Source organism: Aulostomus chinensis, chromosome 4 (assembly GCF_037954235.1).
Source record: "Aulostomus chinensis isolate RoL2024-O1b breed Wild chromosome 4, RoL_Achi_v1.0, whole genome shotgun sequence".
NCBI lineage: Eukaryota > Metazoa > Chordata > Actinopteri > Syngnathiformes > Aulostomidae > Aulostomus > Aulostomus chinensis.
In genome coordinates, this window is record NC_141323.1 from 27353659 (window position 1) to 27372720 (window position 19062).

Below are 19062 nucleotides of genomic sequence, written 5' to 3' on the forward strand. Positions count from 1 at the left end.
AGAAGAGGTGTAACCTCTCATCTCATTGGTGCCTTTTCCAGTGGATTTTTCAGTTACTGTAGTAACTCTTGTTCATACTCAGTTTGTGGGGGATCTGTTATTTTCTTAAGGGAGAGAGAGAAAGAGAATCTTCATATTCTGAGTGCAACCGAACGCAGCAGAAGTCAGTGTTGGTGCTGAAACCTGACAGGCTCCATCTTGGGTCGTTTGCATCCAAACAGTGATTGGAAGTTGACGGAGGGTCGTGGAGCTGGGAGGGGTGTGTGTGTGTGTGTGTGTGTGTGTGTGTGTGTGTGTGTGTGTGTGTGTGTGTGTGTGTGTGTGTGTGTGCGCGCTGTGCAGCCTAAGAAGATACACACACACACACACACACACACACACACACACAGCTGAGTGACAGAGAGATGAGAGGAAGCTGATACTGTATCACTCACATTTTTCAGCGACTGTAGATAATTTTGTCAACTCTTAAAGTAGTAATTTTGTGCACACACTTCAGCAGTGTCTCTGTCTCCAGGACCACAGCTGTACTAGTTTGTTTTCTTATGTGTGTGTCTTTAAAAAAACTTTCAAAAATTAACATAATAATAATGTAAATAAAGTAAATGTGTACATCAAAATGGATGTTTTGGCAGCTAACTTGAAATTAACAATTACAGAAAAACAAAATATATTAATGATGTTAATTGGTTCATGAATGTAATCTACAAACAAGCTTTCCTTCACAAGAAAATAAACAGATAAATTAAAAGCAACCTAAAACTATTGGCTTCTTCCCTGTTACACTCCTGATTTAATATAAAGCCTCCAAAGAAATGCATACAACATTATAATTAACACTTCAACATTAAAACACAGTCAGCACACACACACACACACACACACACACACACACACACACACACACACACACATTTCAGCAGTCTCTCTCTCCTGCAGCAAGTCACATGATATCCAAATGAGTCACGTCAGAATTAACCAATGTTACAGTCGCTTTAGAGAACAAAATACAAAGGCAAAACTCATGCAGACACAAATGAAGCCTTATTTTTTCATTTAAATGCAGTTTCAGTCCAGATCAATGAGTCTTGAGCTGCTAGCTTGTCAGCTAAACACAGAGCATCACAACACTTAGCAGGACCAGAGCAGGAGTCGTTTTGCCGGCTTGAACTGATGTCACTATTGCAGCTCTTTGAAAGCACAAGGAACTCTTTTGCTCAAGACAGAATTTGCTTCAGAAATCGAGGCCAGGACAGGAAGTGACTCATTGCAGCTCAAAAGAGCAAAAAGTAAAGACTAAAAGAGAATCAGAGATGATCAAGAATGTGATGTTATGTCCATCTGAATCTCAAACAGAAGTCAGTGAGGATGAGCATCCGTTTCAGTGCTCCACATGTAGTACAAGTTTTAGAAACAGAGGGAGTTTGGATGAACACATGAGAAAACACACTGGGGAGAACATGTTCCCATGCTCCGTTTGTGGCAGGAGATTCTCAAAGGGATATTTGACCACACACATGAGAATACACACTGGAGAGAAACCATTCCCCTGCTCAGTTTGTGACACAAGATTCTCAGAAAAGAGATATCTGAAAAGACACATGAGAACACATACTAGAGAGAAACCATTCCCCTGCTCAGTTTGTGGCACAAGATTCTCAGAAAAGAGATATCTGAAAAACCACATGAGAACACACACTGGGGAGAAACCATTCCCCTGCTCCATTTGTGGCAAAACATTCTCAGTTAAGGGACATCTGAAAACACACATGAGCATGCACACTGGGGAGAAACCAGTCACTTGCCCTGTTTGTGGCAAAAGATTCTCACAAAAGGGACAAATAACAAGGCACATGAGAACGCACACTGTGGAGAAACCATTAACCTGCTCAGTTTGTGGCAAAAGATGGTCAGAAAAGGGAAATCTAGAAAGGCACATGAGAACGCACACCGGAGAGAAACCATTTCCCTGCTCAGTTTGTGGTAAAAGGGAAACTGGAAAAGACACATAAGAACACACACTGGGCAGAAAACATTTGTCAAAATGTGGCACTGAAGCTGTGACAAAAGAGTGGGAGACGCAGGTTGAAAGCCAATTAATGAATGTATTTAACTAAAAAAAAAAAAACACAACGATGAACCAAAAATGGGCCCAGGTGCTTCCAACTAGGAGGAATGAACAGCTCCCCACCCTCCAGATACCTGCTGCAACACCAGAAACATCATGAAAGACATGAGGTTCCACGTGTGGAACTTACTTACTTACTTCACTTCAGTTCAACCTGTGTTGGGAGCTAACTTGCTGTTTGGGCTGAAACCAGGTTACTTTTGGATGCTGCAAAAATACATCCCTGTAATCATTCAAATAATTATCATACAAGAACATACATCAGGTTTGTTTTTTCAAAAGCAGGCAGAAAGATTTTAAACACAACTCTGGATTTTACTGGAGGCCAGTGCAGCGAAGCTAAGACTTGGGTGGTGTGGTCTCTCCTCCTAGTTTCTGTCAATACACGTGCAGGTGCATTCTGGACCAGCTGCAGTCTTCAACCACTTGTTGGTGCAGCCTGATAATAAAGAGTTACAATAGTCCAGCCTAGAAGTAACAAATGCATGGACTATTTTTTGAGCAACATCTTGAGACAGAATGTTTCTAATTTCAGATATTTTGTTGATTTAAAAAGGCGGTCCTTGAAATTTGTTTCATGTGGGAACTGAAGGACAAATCCTGACCAAATAGAACTCCCTAGGTTCTTCACTGTGCTGCTGGAGGCCATAGTGATGCCATCCAGAGCAGTGATATCACTCAGTCATGTGCCTTGAAGGGTTTGGGGCCAAGCACAGGAACTTCTGTCTTATCAGAGTTGAACTGTAAAAAGCTATAAGTCATCCGGGCCTTTATGTCTGGAATGCATGCTTGCAGTTTAGATAAATGTTGGCCTACATCCGGCTTTGTTGATGAATGAATTGAATATCATCTGAGTAACAATGGAAATTTACGGAGTGTTTTTGAATAAAATGACCAAAAGGAAGCGTTGAAGTGTTCAAGTCCCTGTAGCAGGATTTGATGGTCAATTGTGTCAAAGGCAGCACTGAGGTCTCACAGGATGAGTACAGACTGAAAGCCATGATCTGATGAAATTCAAGGTGTCAGTAATTTCTACCAGTGCTGTCTCTGTGCTGGGCTCTAAAACCAGACTGAAATGGATTTTTCATCATTCTCCTCATTACCATACTTTAGGTTGCAGTATGTACACCTGAGTTAGTCTTGGGTTTCAGAAATCATACAGCATACAAATAATAGCAGGTTGAAACATATTTATTTAAAAGAATTTAACATGGTCACACACACACACACACACACACACACACACACACACACACACAGCCTGTCTTTGGTATAAAATGGTCTGTCACGTTCTCTCACGTTGCACAACAACAAAACAAACAAAGACGGCCATGTCCAGTGTGGTCCTGGATATGACGACTGGACTGCAGGGTCCCAGTATCACTGTGACAATTCTTTTACCAGCTATGACCTTGGACAAGAACTTCTCAGGAGGAAACTTATCATGGTGGCACAGTGAAGAAAACTAGACCTGAGCTGCCTGCTGAAATCTTGCAGGTGAAGGACAGAGCTCCACCTCTTTGACAGACACCACCACTGTTGGCTCAAGTTGTCAAAAAAATAAAGTGTCCGTTTTTGACACACACACATCTAAACACACACACATACACACGCATCTAAACACACAGAGACTTTTCCTCTGTTTTTGTTTTTTACTGGTTTTGAACCAGTAGTTGGTTTCTGTTGGTTTGATTTGCTTGACTGGTTGTTGTTTGTTTGACCTTGCAAATCCATATTTTGGGTTCTCGCTTGTTCTGCTTTTCATTTTGTGTTTGTATTAAAGTTCTGTTGCTGAAAAAAATACTTTTTTGTCTTTTTCTTGAAGTAAATATATGAGGGTCTAAACTGACCCATAACACCATGGATGTTACAATAGTTAATAATATTAAAATGAATAATAAATCAAACCAATCCATGTCAGAGATGTGTTCTAACAACCCTCAGTAATGGTCAGCAAACACAACAACCTTTTGTTTATTTCTATGATTTTCTTGAGGTTCATTTGATAATTTTTTAAACTGAAATCGAGGGTTTACTGACTAAAAAAGGTCCAGAGGCCCACAACAAAATATTCAAATCAATATTTCCATGGATAAGGAAGCCTAACAAGGTAACCAAGAGATGGGAAACAACTTGGATGATAGAAAATTCTTTTTAGTTTATTTTACAGCTGATTGAAGATGTGGGTCAAAACCGACCTGTTAACATCAGAGATGGGAACAGAAACCTAACACAAGAGGAAGGTTGAAGCTATGAAAAAGGAGTTTGATAAAAATCTTGAACTGACAGTAGAAATATCCTTTTGTATGTTTACCTTTGTTGACAGAAGTCACTTTAGCTTGGCAGTGAAAAGAATCTCTGCTAGCTTGACAAATAAGTGGCACAAACTGGGTTCAAGCTGGACTTTGGACACTGGTATCTGCAACAACTCCCATCAACTCCTAATTTGTGTGTACAAAAAAATCATTGAGAAATCAAGGTGAGATCAAAGAAAGAATTCTAAGATCACCCAGGGATGATGAACAGGCTCTACTGGTGCTTAGGACTCTGTTGATCAGCTGCTGAGTTGCTACTTGATGTCAACATTGGTCTGTTTCATCCTGAGTAGTTTGATCATAGCAGAGTCGTTGCATCAATGATCTGAATGTGGACGGACAGATTGACCCTCCACAGCAGACGCATGTGACAGATCTCTTGATGAGACGCCTCAGTCTTCAATTTAGTCGTCGTGTGTCATGCAGTGTTGAGGAGGCCGGCTGGCTGTGGGTAAAGTGGGGCTCAGAGTTTGTGGAGTCGGCTCTGGACTGAAGGGGGTCACTGATTTGTTCTCAGATGCTACAGCTCAGGTTAGCGAGGTGGTGGAGAAATGAGTGAGAACTCTGCCAGCTGGAGCCTCTTGGGTCCCGGGGGGCTTCACTCCTGGAGGTGGAAATGATGAGGAGTTTTAAAATCTGCTCCTCTTTCATGCTGACTTGTTTTCTTGGGTTCCCTCTTTTATTCATGTGTGATTTTAATCTCAGCTCTCTAAGCCTGAATGGAGCCAGAACCCATTTTAAAAGAGCTGCTCTTTTTAAACTCCTGGAGATCAAGAGGATCCCTGCCATGTTTGTCCAGGAGACCCACAGCACAACAGTCAGTGAATGGGGATGCAGGCAGGCTTTTAATGGAGGTCATTTGAAGTCCCAAGTCCAGTTGGAGCAGAGGGTGGAGTTTGATTCTCCAGGAGTTTTTTGTTGTTGTTTTTTCACCAGTTTCTTTTGATTTGGAGGAAATCGTTCCAGGTGTTTGAAAGAAGGTGAGAGCAACCTTGGAAAATCGAAGCGAAGTAAAATCTGGTCAACTGGACGTAAGTTTTAAACTACGGTACGTAAACTTACGTCCAGTTGACCAGGTTTTACTTCGCTTCGATCTACGATGACCTGGATGAATGAGAACCTACACAGAAAACTTTGGAAAATGTTCAACTGGTGTTTTTAAATGTCTTTGCACCAACAAATGGTGGACAGGACAGCTTTTGAAACATTTTAATGCCACTGTTCAACACTGAATCTGCTGGTTTCCTGTTTTTAGGAGCTGATGGGAGCTGCACAGAGAAGCTCTTTTAGACAGGAACCATTCAGAGCTCCATCCTGCTTCTTCCAGCAGGATCCACAGATCCACCAACACACCAGCTGTTTGATGTGTGGAGGCTTTTTACCAGGATTCCTAGACAGCACAGCTGGACTCACTCAACAGCTAACTTGTTAGCACCGACCAGACAGGAGCGCTTCTATGGTTTTACTCAGTGGTTCAATATTTTTAAAAGATGTCCCATTCAGCCTGTGGGTTTTAGTGATCACTCTTCAGTCTCCTGTTCTGTTTTATTAAAATATTCATTTAAAAGCTCCTGAGAGAGAGAGAGAGGGAGAGAGACAGAGAGACAGAGAGAGAGAGAGGGAGAGAGGGAGAGAGAGAGAGGGAGAGAGAGGATCAAACTGATCTCAAACTTGACTTCAAAATTCTCTGATTATAATTTGTACTCCTTGATAGATTCATCACTACAGTGTCATAGAGGGTCCATTACTATTGCAGTATATTAAAGAATATAAGAACGAGGTTTCCATCCATGGAAATATAATATTTCATGTATTGCAGTATATTTTCAAAGATATAACACTTTAATGTGAGACTTTAATGTCTGTCTTTGGTTTCTAAACTCTGACTCTCCTGTTATTGGTGCTGACTGAATTCTACCACCTGACAGACTGGGAAGGCTCATATTTGTGATGGATCCATAAATACATGAAGGTCTTGTTTCAATTTTATCACATTAAAGCTCATCTTAGTAAAACAATGAAGTTACCTGAACTAAGTTCTTGAAAAAAATGACTGTCACTGACTTAAATAAATCAAATCTACTTCAAAGTTCCTTCTGTTGTCTTAAGTCGGCCATTTTAAGTGTACTTGTAGTTCCAGAGCATTCCAAGTGGAGATGATATGAATCCATTTTGTTAGATGAACTCAGTTCCTCTGCTTTGATGTTGGTGGACTGAGTGGAGTTTGCCTGAACCTGCTTGAACCTGTTTGCTCCTGCTCAGTCCCTCACTCAAGCCTCACTCAGCCTCAGCAGCACCGCTCCACTGAGGACTGATTCAGGTTCCTAGCAACCAAATACAGAGGAGAGCTGAACCTTCTTGCTGTGAGGCCACAGTGCTGACCACTGCACCATTGTGTCCCCTGAAAATGCCACCACGTTGTTGGGATTTTCTGTAAAACCAAGCACACATGAACATAGCAGTTCCTTCACAGGGCTGGTGGCGCAATGGATAATGCGTCTGACTACGGATCAGAAGATTCTAGGTTCAACTCCTGGCCAGCTCGCTTTAAACTTTATACTGAGAAGATGAAGTGAGAACCACTGCTAAAAGTCCCTGAAATCCTCTCTCAGATGCTACAGCTCAGGTTAGTGAGGTGGTGGAGAAATGAGTGACAACTCTGCCAGCTGAACCCTCTTGGGTCCCGGGGGGCTTCACTCCTGGAGGTGGAAATGATGAGGAGTTTTAAAATCTGCTCCTCTTTCACGCTGACTTGTTTTCTTGGGTTCCCTCTTTCCTCCTTGTCTGCTGTAAACATGAACACATGCATGGATCCTGCTACCTCTCACATGTTAAGCTGGCACTTCACAGTGACAGCAGGAGAACAAAAAATCCCAGAGTGTCATCAACATTTCCTGTAAACTAAATGATAGAAGCTGTTGAATTTCTGTGTCAGAACAAGGAGAAAGGAGCCCCAATGAAAGAGTGGTGTGTGTGTGAATGAGAGGACATTGTTCAGTCCACAGACCTGAGCATCGCTGCTCTGACTACCACGTTACCTCCTGGTTATCAGTGTGAAGTCAATGGTGAGGTAGTCAGTTGTTCCTTGTGTTTTATTCCAGAGGCCTGGTAGTTAAACGCTGAATTAAATAATTTTAATTCTTTACTTTAATATTCATGCAGTTTTGCTGGAAATGTTTGACAACTTCTTGCATGTTGGTGCCCCATCACACAAAAAAGGTGCAGTTGTACTCTTTTCACCTCTGACCCACAAACATTCCACCAGTGAACGTCCAGAAATTGAAGCATAAACAGTTCAGCAACAACAAATTCTTCAAATCATCCTCTGAACTGAGAGCCACAGGCTCCTCCCAACATATGCAACACTGCCATTGAACTCTGCTTCAGTGTAACGGTGGTCGAAGGGTCAACATTGAACCTGTTGTATGACTTGAAAATTGTATCAGAGATCTGTGAGCAGGGCTAAATATATGAAAGTGTTGTCATTAACAGGTTGTGCATTTCTGTAGGTCCAAACATATCCTGGAGTCCACCAATGCCAGTTGTGACCTTGTGGGCTCCGGCTCCAGCGCTGTCAGTGAAAAATGATTGACAATCCATTGTCTCCTGGTGAGTCCTGCTGTGTTGGTAGGATGCATCAAATCACTGTGGGAACAAGAGACACAGTGACTGAACTGTAGCCCTTCCATCCATTCATTCATTCATTCATCCATCCATTTTCTTCCACTTATCCTGTTAAGGGTTGTGGGGTGGGGGGACCTGTCTCCCCAGCTTTCAGCGTGAAGTGGGTTCACCCTGGAGGGGTCGCCAGTCCATTGCAGGGCCAACACATAAAGACAGACAACCATTCACACTCACAGTCACACCTAGAGTCAGTTTAGAGTATCAATCAGCCTCGTCCTCATTCTCATGTCTTTCCCACTGAAAAACTTTCACACCTGAAGTGTGAAGCATCGATAAAAGTTAATTTGACAGCACAACAGAAAATCCGAGTATATCACTGACATATTCTGTAAAAGAAATGATAGAAGCTGTTGAATTTTTAGAATGAGAAAAAATGTCCCCCAATGAAAGAGTGATGATTCTTTATTTTGATTTTGTTCTTCACTCCTACACAAGAGAGGGAAAGTGTCGGCTGGCTAGGAGCAACTGCCTGCTTCAGAATGGGAGGAGCCTCAGGACTTTCCAGTGAGAGCTGCAAACTTCCACCAGCGCCCACTGCCAGCACGTCTTCATGATGGAGCTGAGAAGAACACAACAACACAAGAGCACTGGAGAGGAGCACAACACTTCTTTGCTTCCTTGTCACTCTCATATCTGTCTGTACCATCTGGAGCTGGGGGGAGGAGCTTCACATGTTTTTTCTCTTGTTTTTTTTTCCAAAAGGGAATGACATGACTTACTCTGTATATTAGTATATGAACTACTGAGAATGTTCATCCCCAGTTTTAAGTTAGAATTAAATGTTAAGTAGAAAAATCTTCCCTCTTCAATCCTGTCACTCAGTGTTGTAAACTGTTTCAAACAAATTCTACTGTTCAACAGTTCAAGTGTTTCTAATGAAGCTGAATGTGCTCTCTTATACTTTCCTCAATTGTGTTTCTTTCATGTCCTCCTGAGATCAAAGACAGAATTCTAGGTACTGTCAAAGCCCTGATGACATCATCAGGAATTCTGACTTTGATCTGGAAACTCTTGCTTTAATCTGAATTTGATCTGACTGAAGTTTTAGTTTAGGTTGCATGAGACTGATGCCCCCCCCCCCCCCCCCGTGACCCTTAAAGGATAAGAATAGAAAGTGGATGGAGGGATGGACTGAACACTGAAATCAGCTGATCTGATCCACATTCTAATTTTTCCTTTCCCTCTTTAGGAGTCAATGAGAATAGTAGTGTATATAATAATGTATATACAACCTTGGAGTATCTTTCCAAAGCTTTTAGTATTTCATCTTGTTTCTACTTGTAGTTTTAGTGTCTGGATCTTTTCTTTTTATATCCTGCTGACTGCTCTTTGCTTTTGGAGCTTCCTTCAACAACTACCAAGCCTCCTGGGTACTGTAGGAAACATGGTCAAGTTCTTCCTACTTTTGCAGTCAAGTCCTGCTCACATTGGTCTGTCTTCATTTTGACTCCTCCCACTGCCACAATGACCAGCCTTTATACACTTGGTGACTGGGGCCCTGGTTGCTGCAGGCCTCAACACCAGCCTGTGGTTGTGAGCAGGGCAGAACAGAACTGACAGTATCTCACATGCAGGACCTGGGTCAGTGCCTGGTGCCAGCTGGGGCACCGCTTTAACCTGGACGCCCTGGAAGATCTTCTCCAGGATGTCGCCTTTTTGGTTCCATCAAGGCCTGTGAGGATGGTGAAGAGTGATCCACCAACAGGCAGCACAGTCAGCAGCAGCCATTTTGTTCCACTAAACTCATGTATGATAGTGAAAGACTGGTGAGTACTTGCTAACTAACACTTCCTGTTTTTATTGCTATTCTTCCATGAATGTGCTCATGTTGGCTTGTCCCCAACCACAGTTTCAAAGCCATGATGACATCTTTCATTAACAATCAGACTTATTTTTTCTCTATTTGGACAAATAAGGTTTCAACTGACACGGCTGGCCAACGTCCTGGAGTTAATTCAGCCTGTAGAACCAGGTGCTGGTTCCTTCTTTTACCAGGCAGGAACAGGCAGCAGATCCAAGATCAGTAGGCGAAGATGTCTGCTTTGACTGGTAGGAGGAAAGAGAGCAGGAGAGCTGGTCAGAGACAAAGACAGATAATGAAGAAGGACTGCTGTATTCTGCCAGCACATGCTAGTCACAGTCAGAGATAATGAGTCTCAGCAGGTAAAGATTCATCACTGATTTCAGAAGATAATTGGAAGTTCACTGGAAGATTATGAATGTTTGTGGGTCAGAGGTGAAAAGAGTACAAGTGCACCTGTTGTGTGTGATGGGGCACCAACATGCAAGAAGTTTTATACATTTTGAGCGAAAAAGCGTGAATCTTCAAGTAAAGAATTAAAATTATTTCAGTAACAATGAGGTCTCTGTAATAAAACAAAAGGGACAATGACTACCTCACCATTTCCACCCCTCTTTAACAGATTCACATTTCAAAACAACCAAGTTTATTTATTCCCTTCTTTTAGTAGAGGATGGTTTTGATCCATCAACCTCTGGGTTCTGGGCCCAGCACGCTTCCTCTGTAAATCCATATTTTGGATTCTGGCCTTTTCTGCTTTTCATTTTGCGTTTGTATTAAAGTTCTATTGCTGAAAAAAGGTTTTTTTGCCTTTTTAAACACACACACACACACTTCCAGTGACTAACCCATATTTTCATCACTTAAACCACCACTGGAGTATTGAAAGAGATTCCACATGTTGGTCAACCAGAGAAGCTTCACCTGGTGACGCTCATCCAACCATGCATGAAGGTCAAGCTGCATTATCGGCTGTGCTCATTAGCAGGGGAATTAGCTGAAATGGTCAGTAACAGTAACAGGGTGACACTTTATCACAGCAGTGGACAAACATCAGCATTCATCACACAGCAGCTTCTCTGATCAACAGAACAAGCTGAAGTATTCTGGAGAATGAGGGCATGGATCCCTCTACCTCTCACATGCTAAGCTAGCACTCTACCATTGGAGCTAATTCCCCTGCTAATGAGCACTGCAAATAATGCAGCTTGACCTTCAGATTTGAGGGAAGAAAACCTTGAAACATTCATTCATCTTCTTCCACTTATTCCTGTTCAGGGTCGTGGGGAGCTGGAGCCTATCCCAGTGTCTACGGGCAAAAGGCAGCGTTCACCCTGGACCAGTCACCAGTCCATCACAGGGCCAACATACAGGGACAAACAACCATTCACACTCACATTCATACCTACAGTCAATTTAGAGAATCCAATCAGCCTTTTCCCCAAATTGCACGTCTTTAAACTGTGGGAGGAAGCCGGAGTACCAGAGAGAACCCACACAGGCACGGGGAGAACTTGCAGACTCTACACAAGAAGATACTGCGCCCGAGCCGGTACTCGAACCCAGAACTTTCTTGCTGTGAGGCCACAGTGCTAACCACTGCACCACCCTGCAGCCCCCTTGAAACATGATGATGTTATTATTTATGTCTTTAATGCACCCAAACCTTTATTTTTCAGGGGTTTTGAGTGGTTCTGGGTCATGAATCAAAATTTGAATTGGACAAAAATTTCATGCAGGGTCACTGGGGCCACACGTTTCATGTTCTCAACAGATTGAAACTGTAGAGTGTGTGACATGTGGTGTGTTTGTCAAGTTCATCAAGGACAGTAAACATGAGCAGGTCTAGATTCACCTCCATCTTTGGAGGTTGTTGAATTTCCTCCTGAGGACCGTCAGGCTGTTTCCTTACTTTGCTGTGACACAACAGCAGACAGCAACAAGGACTGCTGTAGTGCACTTGGTAAAATCACCATCTGTAGACTGGACAAATATGCTGATGTGATCCTTTGATTAGTTTCGGATCAGTCTGAGATCAAAGACTGAAGCAGGAGATCAATGCTCAGCATTCAGAGATCAAAGACTCCTGGAGCGTTGCCCTCTCTTGTCTTTGGGCCTGGATGTTAATGAATGTTTTACACATTTCTTTTGAAGAAAAAACTTGCATGACATTTCAAGGAGTTTTTCCTGCCAATACAGGACAGCACCCACTCACAAACCAGTGCTGGACAAGTTCCTTCAAAGCTGTAATGCCTTATTTCTTACTTGTTACTGTCATTTTAAAATAATTGGTTCCATTACGATTGTGTCTGCCAGCGCTTGGTGACTGTACAGGAGGTCTGTGGACCGCAGGGCCACAACAAGCCCATTTCCTCAACTCTCCATTTAGTACAGAGGTCCCCAAGTATGGACCAGTGAGGATAAATGTGATCGTGGAGAAGTCTGTTTGTTCTTCAACTGGTCCAACTTGATGGTGAGATCTGTGACGCCATCTTGTGATAGTGGATTCATTCATCTGCTATTTCAACACATTCAAGTTCATTATCCCTACATGTCAAAATACATTTGGTGTGGAGTTTTACTTTCTGGCCTCAATCATAATGTGTGCATTTATTCTTCATGAACATTTCTCAGCTTTGTAAGTTTATGATATTTTGTCTTCCTCTGTTTTCTATTCCATTGTTGTTGATGATTCTATTGCAGGTTTGAGTTCCCTGTTGACTGAAGCAGAAACAGGAACAAAAAGCTGGAGGTGGTCAGAGCTCCAAGTTGGGACGCTGATATTAAAGTAGGAGATGAACACATCCAGGTTAGCCATCACTCTCAGAACCTGCTACTTTACCTCTTCAGAATGTAGCAGCATAGCATAGCTTCATCTCACCGGTTAGTGGCCCACTTTGATGTCTGGGATATGAGGTTAAAGGTTCTTTACAGCTCTGAATGAAGGGTTTATAAAGTGTTAACAATGCCATAAATAACACAAGCATTCAGTAATCCTTGATAAAAGGAGACTCACCATCAAGTTGGACAAGTTGAAGAACAAAAGGACTTCTACACTATCACATTTATCCTCACTGGTCCATACTTGGGGACCTCTGTACTCAATGGAGAGTTGAGGAAATGGGCTTGTTGTGGCCCTGCGGTCCCCAGACCTCCTGTACAGTCACCAAGTGCTGGCAGACACAATCGTAATGGAACCAATTATTTTAAAATGACAGTAACTAGTAAGAAATAAGGCATGACAGCTTTGAAGGAACTTGTCCAGCACTGGTTTGTGAGTGGGTGTTGTCCTGTATTGGCAGGAAAAACTCCTTGAAATGTTTTTTCTTCAAAAGAAATGTGTCCTTCTCATGTTGAGCTGTGGACATCAGCTGACTGCTTTTCTTGCCACTGCCTTGCTGGCAGGAAAAGCCTGAGCAGAAATGAAGAGTGAGTTCAAGGCAGTAGATTTCACTCCATAGTTTAGGCCTTCATCCAGCAAGGAACCATAAATGATGATGTCAGCACTCCTCCAGCACTGCGATGCAGCTTAGAGAGGTCGGAGAATCACATGACTTCTGTCACTGGTTATTGATGTTTATCTGTGTCTATATATAATTTATGTCATGTATATATTTGTATATTAATATGTTATTCATGTTACATAAAACATGTTAAACACGGAACGGCGTGGACACAACAAATGAACTGGTTCAGAGACACGAGGCAAAAAAAGCTGGATGAACTCTTCTTCATTCCAAAAATGACTTCACCCTTGAACACTGACGTCAGGTCATTTTATAGGGTCCTCCATTTTTTCATTTATGTGACATTGCATATTGGGAAATAATTATAAAAAAATATAAATTTTGATGAAAACTACATTGGGTCAAATAAATCCATCGTTAGTGACAGTGTTACTAATTTTAACTTTAGTGCTCTGGTGCTGATTGCCTCATTAAGATCTTCATGAAGAAATAAAGTGAGATTTGTAAAAATGTTTTTTTTTTTTACAGAGTTGGCAGTTTGAGCATTGAATCTTTCTTTTTGTTGAGAACAAACCCTCAAAGCCTTCATGTTTCAGTTTGCTTCACAGCTAACAGACAAACACCTCTTAGCCTGGTTCTGGTAGTCCAGGTTTAAACACCAACACAAGGATTTTATGCTGATTTCTTCACATGCAGCTGAAATCTAGACTTCAAGTGTTCATGTGAGGTTACAGCTTCACGCCTATTTAGTTTTCAACAAATATTACGTCACTTTCATGCATTGAGCTCACTAACGAACTTTAGTCTCAGTAGCTGAATCTGTTAGGGGGAAGGCAGTGTGGACCGGCAGGAGCCTCCTACAAAATGCAATGGAGAGAAGAAGAAATCCTGAGGAGTCGCTATGAGATTGAAGTGTTAAAGACGTGGCTCCTTTGGTGGTGATAGGATTTGAGCTATTGACTCTATTTTTAGTTTATTTCAATGTTATTGCAAACATCAGCTGCTCACTTATCAGCTAGCAAGTAAACAACGGTATTGTTCAGTGTGCTAGCTGAAGTAGACCGAGCGGTCAGTTGAGTCTTTATTTCCATGTGTGCTCATGGTAGCAGGGGTTTAGATTTCTAAATGTAACCCTTTTACCACCGGCTCCAATATTAAAACCCACCTTAGGCTTACAGGGAACACTTTAACTCATTTCAAATATCTTGTATGGTAAAAGTCCCATCTGGAATAATTAATATCAATCTAGGGCAATGTATGATTCTCACTCTTAAATATTCAAATGGAGGCTATGGGGAGTACACTTGACCTTTAAACTCTGCTGTAAAGCTTCAGTAACACACAAATTCAATGAAACAACACAAGATTTCAGTTTCGAAAATGTATTAAAGGCTTGCAGAAAAACACATTCAACAAACAAGACTATAGAAAATAAAAAGAAGAACCCCGGGGTATATTGTTTGTCTTTTTTTCAACTGTCTAATTTTATTTCGAGTGCACTCATGTTTACTTTCGTTGGCCCGCTTTAATTGGAGCTCATGATGGAAACCTTTACCAGATCCCCCCGTGTGTCGGTGAAGTCAACAATACCGGACCGCAGCCGATGAATCCCTCGCTCGTTATGGCAGCAACCGTCCCGCTCGCAGCAGCCCGCAGCAACAGACCTCCGTGACTCGGCAGCAGCGGCACATCCTCCGTTAACGACTCTCTCCCGAGGCGACTATCCGAAGCTCCTGTCCCGTCCGTGCAGCGTCGTCTCCCTTCAGCGTGGACAGCGTTAGCCTAGCTCCCGCTAGCTTCTGTAACTGGACTTGCCTGGTGCTCAAAACACAATCGGTGGCGGAGAATCCGACTCACGCACTCCGATCACGTCGGTCAATTACAGTTCACAGTCCGTTACCGATAAAAACTCCTCTCCGACGACACACAGTCTCGAAACTCCGATAACGTTACGCCATTAACACGATGCTCCTTCCTCGCGCTCGTTTCTCCCGGAAGTGTAAACACTAAAGGTCATGAACTCACGCACGTAACCTAACGTAATAGAATTACTTTAACATTTTTGAAAGACATTCACACCCCGTGAAATTATGTTTTTTGAAAGTTACTAATTTTAAACAAATTTTATTTACATTTTAATATCTTCTTCATAACAAATACTTATTTATGGAAATAAATTTTAGCTTAACCATGAACTGGCATTTTATTCTTAATTTATTCCTGTGAAAATCATGAAATAAATACCACTGATTTATCAGAGTATTACATCAACCTAGGATTAAATTAAAGCTGCAGTCAGCGTTGTTTGGGCCTGAGCCTCCTCCCGCCCACCGGGGCCGAGTAGCAGGGGTCGTCCTGAATCCAGTGATGAATTTTATGAAAGCGGTGGGACTTGTACACTGCAAGCAACTGCTGTAAATTTACTACAAGATTTCAATAGTATCACCGTTTATAAAAATACAGTACTTTGCCGTTAATTCTAATAGGAATCTGTTAAATTACACCCCATGACTGTTTAACAGAACTATGCTGTAATGCTAAAATACAGTACTTCACTGTAAATAAAACAGTATCATGCAGTATCTTTGCCTTATGGACGCAAGGAGAATCTCCTGATCTGCACGTGAGGCCAGAGCCTTGGTTTACGCCATCCATCTCAATCTCAGTCATTTGGTGAGTAGCGATTGCATTTATTGTAGACACTGGCGCAAAGTCTGTAGGCCAGTGGAGGCTAAGTGAAGTTTCCAGTTTGTGTGGCGACACACACGAGTGGGGGGTGCACTTATTAAAATATAATAGTGACCAAAGCCAGACATCGCCACCTTGGGAATTTTGCCCAAGGAAATAGTTAACGTACCGACCAAAAGGCACTCACAGGTTCATTTACTAATTGGCAGGAGATGTGGTTCCATGACAAAAATATTTTATTGTAAACAGGCCAGCAGATTAAAAAGAGAACAAGAATAAATCTAAACAAGTCTGGAGCTTACCAGTGGGGGGGAGGGATCCCAAGGCAGAAGACACCCTGATCAATTGGGACATCACATTTAAAAAAAAAAAAAACCACACATGATTAAAGCAAAACAGGGGTGCACAGCACACAAGAGGAAAAGAGACGCCAGGACCGTGAGCTTCCAGTACCTGAAACGAAATGACAAGAATTATAATTTAACACCAAAACTAAAAAAAAACACAAAAACCAGAACCAAACTCAAACCACAATTGAAAAATTAATTCGAGAAACAAGATTTAATTATTAAACACAAATTAGCAAGGAAAAATAATACAACCCAAAATAACCAGAAACGAGTTCATTTCTCCATTGCTAGACCAGGGAGCTAACGGATAGCCGTCCAGCAGCTTGCTACACCCTGAAGCCCAAGCGGAGGAATGGGAAACAACGCAGATCCAAACCTTCAGAGCACCATGAAGGACAGTTCAGTGGCGCCACACGGTGGACATCAGGATCTGGCAGACCCTGGTTAAACAAGGTGAATTACTGAAACAACCTCCAGTTCAACACACAGCGGATTCCAATTCGTTAACACAGAAGCAGAGCACTCCAGTGAACACAGTAAACAGTGAACAAACAAACAAGCAAAACATGTGTAGATGGCCAGTAGGTCGCAGAACAGGCTAGTAGCAGAGCAGGCTAATAGAGCAGGAGCCTGTAACAAAGCAGGACAGTCTGTAGCAAAACAGCAGCCAGAGCAAAGCAGGGTAGTCTGTAGCAAAACAGCAGCCAGAGCAAAGCAGGGTAGTCTGTAGCAAAACAGCAGCCAGAGCAAAGCAGGGTAGTCTGTAGCAAAACAGCAGCCAGAGCAAAGCAGGGTAGTCTGTAGCAAAACAGCAGCCAGAGCAAAGCAGGATAGTCTGTAGCAAAACAGCAGCCAGAGCAAAGCAGGAGCATCTAGCAAAGCAGGATAGTCTGGCAAGACAGCGCCCGGTAGCAAAGCAGCAGCTAGTTCTTCCTCAGTGTCACGGCTCACCAGCTGTGCCAATCAGGTGTAGATCGCACGCATGCAGAGCAAAGGGTTTCACAGCTAGTATGCTGTGGCAAACAGCCTCTGCACGTCAGATGGGGGGGGGGGGGGTGTTTCCCCACTAGCGGCGATTAAGGGACCGTGTCCCAAAAGCCGGACGCCTACAATTAAACATGTGAATATGAAAAACGTGCATGATCAGCATGCAACACGAGCTACAGGGAGCTACTGCTACATACCAGCACAGACGGTGGCGAGAAGGCAGACGTGAGGCGATCAGAGGCGGAAGCGAGGTGACCAGGAAGTGGGAGGACCGCGGACCCCAAGAGCAAGAGATTGACCAGGTAGATGCTGCCCCTATTTATAGAGCAGCGCCTCACACTGGTTGGCTAATGATGGTACAAGCCAAGTCAGGCATCACCAACCAGTCTCACTGCTAGGATGGGACCTCTCATCCTGCCACATTTGCATTGATAATTACACTCGGTGCACATCATGCTAGCCAGATTTAGCAGCTAGCCAAAATGTTGAAAATGCTTGCAAATTAATCCAAAAAAACACAGAGAGTTGACTTTACTTTTTACATCTCGAGCCTCCACAAATTAATGTGTGCGACATCTGTATTTTGCCTGTGAATTCATGAAGCTTTCTGATAGTCTGAACCATTTTACAGTACACACAATATACGTGTCACACAACAGTTAAGTCGGTTCATATTAAGATGAGTGCACACTGACTGTGTTTACATGCAATTACGTTCCTCCATCTTGTGCTAGGCTACTGCTCTGGCATGAGTCTGTCTGATGGCATGATTACAGTGTACTTAAGGCCATAGATCAGGAGCTGTGGTTGTATTTGTTTAAAAAAGAGTGGTTTTAGCATCGTTCAAGTGCCTGCTCATTTCGGTTGATTTTTCTTTGTCTCTGATATTGCCTACAGATGCAGGAGCCTTTTTTCCAGCTGCCCTGAACCTAGTAAGTACTTGCCTGTCCATCACATTTCACAGTTAATCAGGTATTTTTTCAGACCTCAAACATTGAAATAGACAACTACGTTATCTGGTCAAAGAAGCTGTTTTTTTCTTCTTCTTCTTCTCTTCTCTTTTCTCCCTGTTTTTTTGGATCTCCAACACTATATCTACATGTATATATTTGATGGCTTATAATGTCTCATTCATCTGAGTGAGTTCCAACACTCCTTTTTTAGGCGCTTCATTGGAATAAATCCTGAGAGTGTCTGCATGTTTTCCCTGTGCTGGTTCTCTCCAGGTACTACAGCTTCCTTCCACAGTCCAAAGACATGCAAATGGAAATGCAACTCTAAATTGACCGTAGGTATGGCTCTGAGTGTGAATGGTTGTCTGTCAATATTTGTTGGCTGCGGTGGACTGCAATGGACCACTGACCTGTCCAAGGTAATGTCCCCTCTGGGATAGGCTCCAGCCCCACCCTGTGACCCTTAACAGGATAAGCGGAAAAATGGATGGATGGATGGATGGATGGATGGATGGATGGATGGATGGATAGATGGGTGGGTGATCACTCACAGGACTGTGAGTCTCTCACTCTGACCGCTTCATGCTATGGGACTTACACTGACGTAACCTGATTAGCTCAGTCAGTCGAGCATGAGACTCTTAGTCTCAGGGTTGTTGGTTCAAGCCCCATGTTGGGTGTTGATCTTA

General features: G+C 42.6%; 1 non-coding gene across 1 annotated transcript; it reads left to right on the top strand.

The window, feature by feature from the left end:
* Positions 1-6915: 6915 nt before the first annotated feature.
* trnar-acg (transfer RNA arginine (anticodon ACG)) lies at positions 6916-6988 on the top strand. The gene has a single exon. It is a non-coding gene; the product is annotated as a tRNA-Arg (tRNA).
* Positions 6989-19062: the final 12074 nt, after the last annotated feature.